Consider the following 14445-nt stretch of genomic DNA (forward strand, 5'->3'; position numbering starts at 1 on the left):
ATAGAAACCGCCTGACTCTTACACAACAGCTTAAGTTCCTCAAAATCAGCACTAGTAGGTGCAGCTGCACTTCCCTGTTGAGGATATGATTGTCTTGTAGCATACTGCTGTGGTTGCTGGAATCCAGGTGGGTTAAACTGTTTACTCACTCCTTGCTGATATGGTGGCTGAATAGCATTCTGATTATTTCCCCAGCTGAAATTTGGATGATTTCTGTTGTTAGGATGATAGGTCGCTGGCACAGGCTGCTGTTGTCGCTGATAATTATTCACATACTGAACAGATTCGTTGACAAGAGAACACTGATCCGTAGCATGAGAACCTGCACAAAGCTCACAAACCATAGCTATTTGATTAACTCCATACGTAGCCAAAGAATCAACCTTCATTGATAGCGCTTGGAGCTGGGCTGCAATAGCGGTGGCTGCATCAACTTCCAGAATACCTGCTACCTTGCCTGATGTCATCCTCTGATTGGGGTTTTGATGCTCATTTGCAGCCATCGTCTCAATAAGATTGTACGCCTCAGTATAGCTTTTAGCCCATAACGCGCCTCCAGCTGCTGCATCGAGCATGGGCCGAGATTGAGCCCCCAAACCATTATAAAAACCAGTGATTACCATCCAATCCAGCATTCCATGATGTGGACATTTTCTCAACATTTCCTTGTAGCGTTCCCAAGCCTCGCACATAGATTCTGTAGGTTGCTGCGCAAACTGAGTAAGAGCACTCCTCATAGCAGCAGTCTTTGCCATTGGATAAAACTTCACCAGAAACTTTTGCGCAAGATCTTGCCACGTAGTGATTGACCCAGCTGGTTCAGAATGTAACCAGTCTTTAGCCTTATCCCTCAGTGAGAATGGGAAAAGCCTCAACTTGATAGCCTCATCAGTCACGCCATTATACTTAAAAGTGCTGCAGATCTCGACAAAATTCCTTATGTGCATGTTGGGGTCTTCAGTTGCCGCTCCTCCAAAAGAAACAGAATTCTGCACCATCTGAATAGTGCCCGGCTTGATTTCAAAGGTGTTAGCTTGAATAGCCAGATGAAGGATGCTTGACTGAATGTCATCAATTTTAGGCCGAGAAAAATCCATAAGAGCTGGATCAGCTTGAACAATATGATCTCCCATGTTTACTGGTTCTTTCTGCTCAGTTCCTGAATCCGAATCCTCAAAATCTAACTTCTCTGGGGTATCGAGAACTTCGTCTTTCTCCTCAGCTGTATCTAAGGTCCTCTTGCGAGCACGAGAACGAGTTTGCATAAACGTTTGCTAAAGTACCTAAAACACAACCGAAAAGAGTAATTAACTACTACGTCCTAATCACTGAGTCCTAATGACCAATGATGGTAAGTACATAAACTAAACAAATACGCTGAGTCCCCGGCAGCGGCGCCAAAAACTTGTTAGGGCGAAATCACGCACTAATATTCACGCAAGTATACGCGTTCGCAAGTAATATAGAATACTTTCTAGTTCGTTCCCTCAGAGACTCAGACTAATTTATTGTCTAATTTAACTCACTCACCAATGTATGATTACTTCTCAATATTAAGATAACACTTAAAATTGTTAATTAAATATTAACTATAATTAACTACTTAATTAACCACTTAACTAACACTTCAATTTATCAATAATAAAACACTCATGAGATCACAACTTCATTATTAGTTCCTTCTATAGCCATAGTTATTACCTTTAGCATGTGACAGTAATGATATTAATCGAATAACACAAAACTGATAAAAGCCAACTTTCATTGTACTAATACCATTCTACCAAACATCCACAATTAAGATAGAAGTTGAATAGTCATCAATTATGTCGAGTTCCTATATGTCTACAGAAATTGACAACACAACGATTTAAGCACAAGTTATTCCTTTTGATTACATAGGGCAAATAAAACTGTTAGAGTTACCCACTAATCATGCACAACGTACATGAACCTATGCTAGCATGGCAAGTTCTAAATCTCAAGATCCACCGTCGCTTCACAAGAGATTAACACCCTATCTTATATGTTCGCGACGCACATAAGACGAATACGCACAACCAATACTAGATATCATACAATCATCACACACTAAAGTATTAAACAATTAACTAAAGAATTCCATAATAAATCCGTTGCAACCCCATGATCACGATTAGCCCATAATAGAACTTATCGCCATCATGGGTTCATATGAAATCATGATAAACGAACACAATAAAATAATAACTAAACTAATTATATTAAAACAGAGTACGTCACAAGAGTAAATAAGTCAAAGCAAGAAAACTAGCATCCAACGTTACAACGAAACAAGAATCACAAGAATATATGCTTCCTCTTCGTTGCTGTGTGCTAAATCGGTCTTCTTCCTTATCTCCTTCGCTTCTTGCAAAACACAATCTAAAACATAATCCCCTCTTAATACTCTGTGAAAAACGTCTCAAATCTACTTATATAATAGTCCCATAAAACTCAGATTACATAGAAGTTGGAAGCCAAACAGAAGTAGAAGTCTAAAACAATATATTATTTTCCCCGACCCTGCGCGGCCGCTCAGCATTTCTGCGCGGGCGCGCAAGGCTGCTGCGCGGCCGCTCAGCATTGCTGCGCGGCCGCTCAGCATTGCTGCGCGGCCGCTCAGCATTGCTGCGCGGGCGCGCAGGACCCTACTGGAAAATTTCCAGGTTTGCTCCGTTTCTTCGCCGTAATCTGCCCGTTCTTTTCCTCTCGCAATGGTGAACACATGCCAAGGCTTATTCTTGATGATTCCTCCTCCGAAATGCAACTAATACCCTGAAATGCATAAACACTAGAAAAACGCATCAAATACACAAAATACTTGATTTCAAGACACCAATTTAAGCCATTTTAAGACGTTCTAAGTGGTATAAAATGCCACTTATCATGTATATATCACAGGAGTGATGATTTTTGTATGCTGAGTAAAAACTCGAGCAAGGAAGACAAGGAAGCAGTTGAGTTTGATTCGAATATGAGAGAGAGAAGAGAGAAAAAAAACTGAAAGACTGTTGAAAATTTTAAAAAAAACTATAGAACTGAACTGATGAAAATTAAAACACACATAAAAACGATTAAGTAGTATAACTGGTATGACAATCGGATTGTCATACCGATTGTCATACCGATTGTCCTACCAGCTTAAAGACAGAAAAAAATAATTGAAATAAAATTAATAAACACTAAATATATATAACTGGTATGACAATCTGATAGTCATACCGATTGTCATACCAGTATAAAATAAAAGAAATATATATATATATATATATAAGTTTTATAATTGGCAAGATAATTGATAGTCATACCGATTGTCTCGCCAGTATAAAACTATACTGATAACCAAAATAACACAATTATATACTGAAATGACTTTCAGCAAGACAATTTCAATTGTCTTGCCGATTGTCATTCTGGAAATAAAACAATTATAAACAGAATTAGTATTAACATATTTATATATATATGTACTGAAATGATTTTCAGCAAGACAATTTTAATTATCTTGCCGATTGTCATTCCAGTAGAAAGACAATTATATACTTACAGAAAATATTTATAAAAACAAAGACAATATTTCAGAATTAATTATTTTTATTCCAAAAATAGATTTCTGTTGAATTTTAGCAAATAAAATTCATAGAAAAATATTTTTAGAGAAAATAAAATATTCTGAGATATTTGAAGTTAACAAGTAGAGTAAATAAAACAGATAAGATAATAAAAATTCATAGAAATAAGCAAAAAATTTTGGAAAATGATAAAATAAATTTGCAAATGAATTTTTCATTTATGAAAAATTCATTTATAAATTCACTCAAGAACAGATTTCAGATATTCACAAGTTTAATCACTAAAGCTATTCAACATACCCAATTTACCAACTAATTTGGTAAATATGGATTCATCAAGAGTTTTAGTGAAAATATCTGCTATTTGTTCCTCTGTTGGAACAAAAAATAGTTCAACAGTACCATTCATGACGTGCTCTCTAATAAAATGATACCTGATGTCAATGTGCTTTGTCCTCGAGTGCTGCACAGGGTTGTTGGTGATGGCTATTGCACTTGTATTGTCATATAAAATAGGAATTTTGTTCAATACAGAGCCATAGTCTCGTAGCTGGTTCCTAATCTATAAGATCTGAGCACAGCAGCTTCCAGCAGCAATATATTCAGCCTCGGCCGTTGAGTTGGAAACTGTTTGTTGTTTCTTGTTGTACCACGAGACTAGCCTACTACCTAGGAATTGACAACTCCCTGAGGTGATTTTCCTATCAACAACACTTCCTGCATAATCTGAATCTGTATATCCAACAAGATTAAAACCAGATTCTTTAGGGTACCAAATACCTAGATTTGGTGTTCCCTTAAGATATCTTAAGATTCGTTTAACAGCAACGAGAAGAATATCTCTAGGATCCGATTGGAACCTTGCACATAAGCATGTAGCATACATAATATATGGTCTACTTGCAGTAAGATAGAGTAACGAGCCAATCATACCTCTGTAGCTTGTGACATCTACCTTAATGGAGTTTTCACATGGTCCAAGCTTGACAGTTGTAGTTGATGGAGGCCTTGCTGATGCAGAATCCTCTAGATTGTACTTTTTGAGGAGTTCCTTGAGATACTTGGATTGACAAATAAATGTTCCATCTAACCTTTGATTTACTTGTAATCCAAGAAAGAACTTCAGCTCTCCCATCATGCTCATTTCAAATTTGCTGTGCATTAACTTAGCAAATCTCTTACAGAGATTATCATTAGTAGACCCAAATATTATATCATCCACATAGACTTGGACTAATATAGTATCATTCTTATGTTTTTTAGAAAAGAGAGTTTTGTCTATGACACCTCTAATAAAGCTATTTTCAATAAGAAATTCAGAGAGAGTGTCATACCATTTTCTTGGAGACTGTTTGAGCCCATAGATAGCCTTGAAAAGAAAGAAGACAAAATCCAAATGATCTGGATCTTCAAAACCAGGAGGTTGCTCTACATATACCTCTTCATCCAGCTTTCCATTCATAAAGGCGCTCTTGACATCCATTTGATAAACTTTAAAGTTTGAGAATGCTGTGAATGCCAGAAATATCCTGATGGCCTCAAGTCTAGCCACTGGAGCATAGGTTTCATCATAATCAATGCCTTCAGCTTGAGAATACCCTTTTGCTACCAGTCTTGCCTTATTTCTTGTAACCACACCATCTTCATCTAGTTTATTCCTGAATACCCACCTAGTACCAACAGCTTTCTTGTGTGTAGGTCTAGGTACCAGTTTCCAGACTTGTTGACTTTCAAACTGATTGAGCTCATCTTGCATAGTAATCACCCAATCTGGATCAGTCAGTGCTTCCTCAATCTTCTTAGGTTCCATCTCAGAAAGAAATCCTGAGAACAGACACTCATTTTGAGTAGCACGTCTAGTTCTAACTCCAACATCTGGATCACCAATAATCAACTCAAAAGGATGAGCTTTATTCCAGACAGTCTGTCTTGGAAGATTTAATCTTGATGATTCGCCTTGAAATTCATTGGGATGTTGTGTCCTACTAGATGATCCTTCAGCATCTCCCCCTGAGTTGTTTCCATGTTGACTTGAAGATTCTCCGTCAGTAGCAGTGGTATCTCCATTGTTGCCAAAGTTTCCATCACTATTACCTTGAGTATCATCATGATTAACAAGTTCTTCACCAGCAACAACCTCAGGTTCTTGACAATGTTCTGATTCTGAATCTGACATATCATCAAACTTCAGTTTCTCAGAAGGATCTTCAGTTTGGATACTAGGGAGTTTAGTGTCATCAAATGTAACATTGACACTTTTAGTTACTTTGTGTTGATCAATGATATACACTCTGTATGATCTTCTTCCATATCCTACAAAAATACCCTCATATGCCTTTGCCTCGAATTTACCACGATGATCATCTCCATCCTTGAGCACGAAGCATCTGGCACCAAATACATGAAAGTATTTGATAGAAGGTTTCTGTTCATTCAAAATCTCATAAGGAGTTTTCATGAAGTCTTTGTTGATTAGAGTTCGATTCTGAGTATAACATGCAGTATTGACAGCTTCAGCCCAAAAGTATATTGGAAGACCTGATTCACTTAACATCGTTCTTGCAGCTTCAATCAATGTACGATTCTTCCTTTCTACCACTCCATTTTGCTGAGGGGTTCTAGGAGCTGAAAATTGTCTGGTAATCCCTTTGTCTATACAGAATCCATTGAGAAGTGAATTCTTGAATTCTGTTCCATTATCTGACCTTATTGCTCTAATAGGGACATTAGAATCTAACTCAATCATCTTGATATGATCAATCACAACTTGTGGTGTTTCATCCTTAGAGTGAAGAAATAAAACCCACGTATACTTGGAATAGTCATCAACTATCACAAGACAGTAACACTTCTTTGACATCGAAAGAACATTAACTGGTCCAAATAAATCCATGTGCAATAATTGCAGAACACCAGTTATGGAAGATGTGTCAGTGCCTCTGTGACTTGCTTTCTTTGACTTTCCTTTCTGGCAAGCCTCACATAGTCCATCTGGAGAGAATTCCAGCTGAGGCAGACCTCTTACCAATTCTCTTTTTACAAGAGAATTCATTGTTTTGAAATTGAGATGAGAAAGTCTCTTGTGCCATAGCCAACTCTCATCTGACGATGCCTTTGCATAGAAACAATTGACTTCAGGATTGCTTCCAGAGTTCATGTCAGCTACGAACAGATTTCCTTTCCGGATTCCCATCAAGGAGGGTTTTTCACTTTTCTTGTGCAGAATCTGACACTTCAGCTTGTCGAATAAAACATTGTAGCCATTGTCACAGAACTGACTAATGCTAAGCAGATTGTGTTCAAGTCCTTGCACAATATACACATTTTCAATGATAACATTTCCAGCTAGCAAACAGCCATATCCCTCCGTTAAACCTTTGCTGTTATCTCCAAAGGTAACCACTGGGCCAGCTTTCTCAACCACATTTGATAGCAGGGCTCTATCTCCGGTCATATGTCTTGACGATCCGCTGTCAAGAATCCACACTACCGGTTGTACCTGTTTAATGCCCTGCAATACAAATGGATTAGACCTTCTTCGGAACCCAAGCTTGGCTGGGTCCGGCATATTTGTAAAATTGGCCTTTATCAGGCAAAACAACATTCTTAATTTTAATATTCTCAACTTTCTCAATGACTGGACATTTGACCTTGGGAACAGCCTTGACAAATTTCTGTTTAGGCTTAGGCACAAATGTCTCCTTTCTAGCTTTAGGAGGACTAGCAGTCTTAGACCTATCATGCTTTCTATTATTCACATGCTGACGAGGAGTAGTCTTATCATTAGAAACATGCTTACCATTAAAATAAGCATACATCAGATTAAAAGCACAAGACATACAATCAGGAACACCACATTCTTTATGAGAGGGATTAACAATAGGCAACTTATGCATGGTAGACATGACATTTGTGTTATCCAACTCACGTGTAACGATCGAGGAATTACGCTGGTATTATATTATAATAATGATAAATTATGTGTATTATGATGTGATTAAATATGTAAGTTGTTAAACCCTAACTGCTATATGTTATGTGTTGGCTGTTTTGATCCAAACGTGTTTTGGATATTTATTGATCGTTTTATCGTCAGTTATATATATTATATCAAAACCTGTACAGCTCAAAACTATGTTTTAAAAGCCCGTATTTCAAACAAAATCATTGGCCCTATTTTGCCAAAAATGCCCTATACCATATCGCTATTCTGAACCCCTAGACGTTTTACCAATTGACCTTTTTCGCGAAAAACGACTTTTCCGGATCCCTTCGGGTACCAAAACACCACAAAAATTATATTTTTATTTTTATATGATCATGAAATTATCATATATCATTTTTCTTTGTATTTTTGTATTTTTCACAATTTTTGGGAATTTTTAGTATTTATTTTGTATTTATTGGACATTTAAAAATTCAATAATAATACCCAAAAATTATAAAAATTGGGGCCAAATATTTTTAATAAGAGTGTAATTAGACCCTTAATTTTACTTAGGGGTATTATCTTCATAAATATAAATACCTGAATTATTATTAATTAAATCAGTTAATTACAATTAAAAATCAGGAAAAAATAAAAAGAAAAAGAAAAGGAATTAGGGTTAGGGTTTGGGTTTGGTGAAGAACAGGGCAATAGAATCAAAGCTGATTTTCATCGTGATTCTGGAGTCCAAATCGTTAGTTGTTAGCAAGGCAGAGCAAGCTAGGGTCAGAAGGCAGTGAGTTAAACCAGGTTAAGTACGCGCAAGGCAAGTTTTTCCCCTATTCTAAGTTCAGAATAGTGATTTATATTTCTTTTCTATCGTATCAATTCTCTTTGATAATCATTATTCATATACACTGTTACCCATTTATTATTGCTTGTTCCAGTTTCATTTCAATTCTTGATTTACCCAATTTATTGAATTCCCTGCTCATATTTCAATTCCTTTACCCTACATATACTCTGGTATATCCTGGTGTTGGGATATATCAATAGCATACCGATTGTTCCGGATGCTCAGCCTTGGACTGGATAGTTACTATAAAGGCTGGGTTTTTCCCAGACCATTAATTAATAGGCCATAGTTGCCTGAGTACTCCTTATGTTGGTTGGGTCTATGCAGTTGGGTATAGATCCGCACTATATTCTGACTGATCAGCAGATTATAGTGCATATGTTGGTTCTTGTTTCCAGTCTTGTTCATTTGGCACTCGCCATCATTGGCAAATTACTATTCGATACAGATACAGATGGTTGTTACAACCAGCAGCTTATTGTTTCTCTCATTTCTCTTTCTCTATACCATATATATATTTTTGCAGGCTTGTTGAGCAATTTTGGCTCATCCCTTTTTATTGTTACTCCTATTGTTTTACAGTTAAGGTAGAGAATGAAACCCATCAGGACCCGCATAGTCAAGAGGCGAGTCAAGCAGCGGGACCCTCTTATACCAAGAGTGTTCCTTCCTATTCCCGAAGAGAGCTTTGAATTGCCAGATCAGGTGTAGCAGGATAAGTAGTAATGTTGGGTTGAATAAAAGTCTGGTGTAGTTTGAATAAAAGTTGTGTAGTGAAACTGTAGATAGAATAAAGTTTTGTATCAAAGATAGTTCTTGAGACAGGTTTTATTTAGTTGGGTTTGTAATAAAGTGTAGTGCGTGATTCTTGTTTTCAAACTCAGACCTTAAAAGATCCTGAGTAGTGATAGTTCGGGGTAATTATTATATTTATATTCCGCTTGTGCAGGTATAGTTGGTAATTATTGTTAATAATGCCCCAAATCTATACCCCGGATTTGGAGGGTGTTATAGTTGGCATCAGAGCTTAGGTTTGACCTTTGAAAACAAGAACGTTAGGGTTAAGATAAGATAGGAAAATGAGATAGGATGAGAGTAAGAGTGTTAGGATTGTTTGTCTATGTGATTAGAAGTTATGAGTTGTAGGATTGTGATTTGATTGTTTTTGTGTTATTATTTTTATGTATATTAGATGGCTTTTTTATCATCGTCTACGGAGAGGACCGAGACAGATCCAGTGGATGCACCGGTAGTAGCCCCAGTGTTAGAGCAGATCTTACCTCCATTGCCACCTGAGCCAGCACCAGAGATACCACTTCCCCCAGAGGTACCAGGTTTTGCAGATTATTTTCCATACTTTGAGCCAGAAATACCAGATATTCCACCATTAGAGTTTCCGATGTTTGATATTCCTGATATGGTTGATCTTCCGCAGTGGGAGGATTTAGAGCCTCAGATTCCGATGCCACCAGTCGAGATTCCAGAGATGCCACAGATGGAGCCAGAGGCAGAGCCGCCAGTGTATGCGCCTATGGAGCAGCCTATCTTATTTCCTGCCCCATTAGCCATTTATGCACCTGTTCCGGGAGTTTATCAGTTTCCTCAGCCGGAGTTTATGGATGAGATCGTGGTAGATGGACCATTACCTTCTCGAGGTTTCAGCACTGATCTTCGTGAGCATCATATCGTGACTTTTCAGCATTTTCAGGCGGAGAGGGAGGAGAGGATTAGATGGCAGAACCAGTGTAGAGAGATCCTTGGATTGTATGAGACGCAGACAGATGGTCATGTCAGAGCATTACGACCAGATTATATACTGAGAGAGAGGTTACATCAGATTCACCGGATTAGCTCGCAGCAGCTTATTGATTTGAGACAGCAGGATCTTAGCGCGGAGACAGCATATCGCAGAGCATTGGGACTTACCGAGGCAGTGCTAGAGGCATTGCAGGAGGAGTTGAGCCACGTACCACCAGGATTTTGAGATTAGCAGATCGATGAGTGTTGTATTATGTATATTTTGTAGATAGAGGCAGTATAGTATTGTATGACTAGTTTGTATGAGTGTAGTTACTGACTTTGACCGATAGTAGTAGTAGCAGTATGACTGTTATATCATAGGTTTTTGTATCAAGCACTGACACCTGTAGCTGGTGTTCTACCTATATATATACGAGATGATCTTTTGCACGTTTTCTTTATTTTATTTCCAGTTATTTAAGCATTTAAATTTATTTCAGTACCATTGCATATTTACAAATGTTGTTTTATTTACGATCATGTTGTACCCTTATGTTTTAAAAAAAAAAATTAAAAAAGCACATCATACTATTTTATCTATTCAGTTATTTAATAAGCTGTTTTATTTTCTCAAATCGACTGTTTTAATACATGTTTAATATACTGTTATTAAAGAAGACTCATTGTTTATTTACCAGAAAGATGGCACCTAAAAGAAAAGCACAACCCGACTCATCGAATGGAAACACCGAGGGCCAAAACAATAATAAACAGATGGATCAGATGTTTAATCTCATGCAACAGCAGATGTTGATGATGCAACAACAAATGCAGCAGCAACAACAGCAGTTCCAGCAACAGATGTTACAGCAAGCCGCTCATCCAGGACATCAAATACCACCAGCAGCACCTACGACTACTTTCAAGCAATTTCAGTCGGTAAAGCCACCAGAATTTATGGGTTCCACGGATCCTACAAAAGCGAGAGCTTGGCTGAAAGAGATGGAAAAGGCTTTTTCGTTGGTAAAGGTTGAGGAAGAGCAGAAGACGGATTTCGCTAGCTATTTCTTAAAAGGCGAAGCTAATTACTGGTGGGAATCGAAGAAAGCTTTGGAAGAAGAAGGTGTGGTGACCTGGAATAGATTCACTGATCTTTTCTTGGAGAAATATTTTCCTCGTTTTATGAAGAACCAGATGGAGATCAAGTTCCTGGAGCTGAAACAAGACAACTTATCGGTTGCGGATTATGAGACCAAGTTTACTGAATTGGCAAGGTTTGTTCCAGAGCAGGTGGATACGGACGAGAAGCGGGCCAAGAGATTTCAGCAAGGACTGAAACCATGGATTCGTAGCAGGGTAGCTGTGTTTGAATTGACAACTTATACGGCTATTGTTCAGAAGGCTATGATTATTGAAGGAGAAAGCGAAGCAGCTCAGAAAGAGAAAGGACCAGGGAATTTTCAGAATCGTTTCAACAAAAGGCCGGGATTTCAAGCTCGAGAAAAAGTAAACTTTAGGAGGCCAGAACAAAACAACCAGAGGATGGGTAATCGACTACCTGCCCCAACTCAGCAAAGGCTTATTCGACCGCCTGTACCTGATTGCAGAACGTGTGGTAGAAAGCATACGGGAATTTGCAACAAGCCAAATGTCACGTGTTTCAAGTCCAAGCAAAGGGGACACTATTCTGGAGAATGTCCGATGGGAAAAGCAGAAGTTACTTGTTTTCAATGTGGGAGAAAAGGACATATCGCCAGAGACTGCAATGGCTGCTAGTATTCCAAGAGTTTTAGCATTACCTCCACCTCCACTACCACAGCAAAATCAGCCCAGAGCAAGGACTTTCAACATGTCAATGAAGGAAGCGGTACAGAGTCCGAATGTGGTTGCAGGTACACTCCCTGTAAATTCCGTAAATGCTTTGGTATTGATTGATTCAGGAGCTACTAGATCTTTTATTTCTGAAGCTTTTATCTCTAAGATAGATTGTGAGGTTCAGTGGTTGGATGAAGTGTTAGTCATAAAATTAGCGAATAATGATCAGGTTGCAGTAGATCGAGTATGCCCGAGTTGTGATATTGAGATAGGGAGATGTCATTTTTCAGTTGATTTGATATCTTTTAGGTTAGGGGAGTTTGATGTTATTTTAGGAATGGATTGGCTATCTAGTAATAATGCTCAAATTGACTGTGCGAATAAGAGAGTGAAATTGCAAACTGAAGAAAATGAAACGGTAATATTTAAAGGTGAGAAGCAAAAGCAGAAATTCCTATCAATAATGCAGACGAGAAGATTGCTACGTCAAGGATGTCAAGCTTATTTAGCCTATGTATGGGATGCTGATAAGGGAAATTTGAAGATTGAAGATATTCCTGTAGTTTGTGAATTTCTTGATGTTTTTCCAGACGAATTACCAGGACTTCCACCAGATCGAGAAATCGAGTTCACTATTGACTTGACGCCAGGGACCGAACCAATTTCGAAAACTCCATATCGAATGGCACCTGTTGAAATGAGGGAATTAGCAAAACAGTTGCAAGAACTTCTTGACAAAGGAATTATAAGGCCAAGTGTACCCTCATGGGGTGCGCCAGTATTGTTCGTGAAAAAGAAGGATGGTAGTATGCGACTGTGTATTGATTATCGTGAGCTGAACAAGTTAACTATCAAGAATAAATATCCTTTACCTCACATCGATGATTTATTTGATCAACTAAAAGGAGCAGCATGGTTTTCAAAAATCGACTTACGATCAGGCTATCATCAGTTAAAGATCAAGGCCGAAGATATTCCAAAGACAGCGTTTTGAACGAGGTACGGACACTATGAATTTCTTGTGATGGCTTTTGGATTGACGAATGCACCTGCAGCGTTTATGGATTTGATGAATCGAATATTCAAGAAGTATTTGGATAAGTTTATCATTGTATTTATTGATGACATCTTGATCTACTCAAAGACGGAAGAAGAGCATGCAGCGCATTTAAGAACGACATTGGAGATATTATGAAAGGAGCAGCTTTATGCAAAATTTTCAAAATGTGAATTTTGGTTGAAAGAAGTGCAGTTTCTAGGGCATATCATCAGTAGAGAAGGCATTCAAGTTGATCCAGCAAAGATTGAAACTGTGTTGAATTGGGAAAGACCAAAGACGCTGACAGAGGTTCGAAGTTTCTTAGGATTGGCAGGATATTATCAAAGATTTGTCAAAGATTTTACGAAGATAGCGACACCGCTGACCAAGTTAACTCGACAAAGTGAAAAGTTTGAATGGAATAGTAAGTGTGAAGAAAGTTTTCAAGAATTGAAGAATCGGTTGGTGACTGCACCAGTATTAGTACTGCCAGACGAGCAAGGAAATTTTGTTATTTACAGTGATGCTTCATATCGCGGTTTAGGATGTGTGTTGATACAACATGGTAACGTCATTGCATATGCGTCGAGACAACTTAAACCTCATGAGCAGAAATATCCTACGCATGATCTGGAATTGGCAGCAATTGTATTTGCATTGAAGCTTTGGAGACACTATCTGTATGGTGAAAAATGTGAAATCTACACGGATCATAAAAGTCTGAAGTATATCTTCACGCAAAAGGAACTAAACATGCGACAACGTCGATGGCTGGAATTAATTAAAGATTATGATGTTACAATCAGTTATCATCCAGGAAAAGCAAATGTTGTAGCAGATGCACTAAGCAGAAAAGAAAGATTGAATCGGTTAACTTCATGTGAAGAATTGGTTAAAGAATTCGACAAATTGGAAATTGAGATTCGTATTCCTCATGAATCTGCAGGAACTATTTACGCTATGACTTTTCAACCATGGTTGCTAGAAAAGATTCGTCATTGTCAAGATAAAGTGATGAGTCAAGACGACAACTTAACAGGAGAAGAGATTACAACTCAGAAAGATAATGAAGGAATTTTACGTTTTGCGTCAAGAATCTGGATCCCTAACGTGGCAGAATTAAAAGAAGAAATTATGCGAGATGCGCACAATTCGAAGTATTCCATTCATCCAGGAAGCACGAAAATGTATCGCGATTTGAAGGAAAACTTTTGGTGGCCGAATATGAAGAAGGAGATAGCAGAATGGGTGAGTAAATGCTACACATGCCAGTGAGTTAAAGCAGAGCATCAACGTCCGAGTGGGTTATTGCAACCATTAGACATTCCAGAATGGAAATGGGAACATCTAGCGATGGATTTCGTAGTGGGACTTCCAAGGACGAAAGCCAATCACGATGCAATTTGGGTTATTATTGATCGATTGACGAAATCAGCACATTTTCTTCCAATTAATGAGAGATTTTCATTGGACA

General features: G+C 38.0%; 1 non-coding gene across 1 annotated transcript; it reads left to right on the top strand.

Annotated features, from left to right (window-relative positions):
• Positions 1–633: 633 nt before the first annotated feature.
• LOC141675565 (small nucleolar RNA R71) lies at positions 634–740 on the top strand. Its single transcript, XR_012556212.1, has one exon. It is a non-coding gene; the product is annotated as a small nucleolar RNA R71 (small nucleolar RNA).
• Positions 741–14445: the final 13705 nt, after the last annotated feature.

The sequence above is a fragment of the Apium graveolens genome, chromosome 7, assembly GCF_009905375.1.
Source record: "Apium graveolens cultivar Ventura chromosome 7, ASM990537v1, whole genome shotgun sequence".
In the NCBI taxonomy this organism is placed as follows: domain Eukaryota; kingdom Viridiplantae; phylum Streptophyta; class Magnoliopsida; order Apiales; family Apiaceae; genus Apium; species Apium graveolens.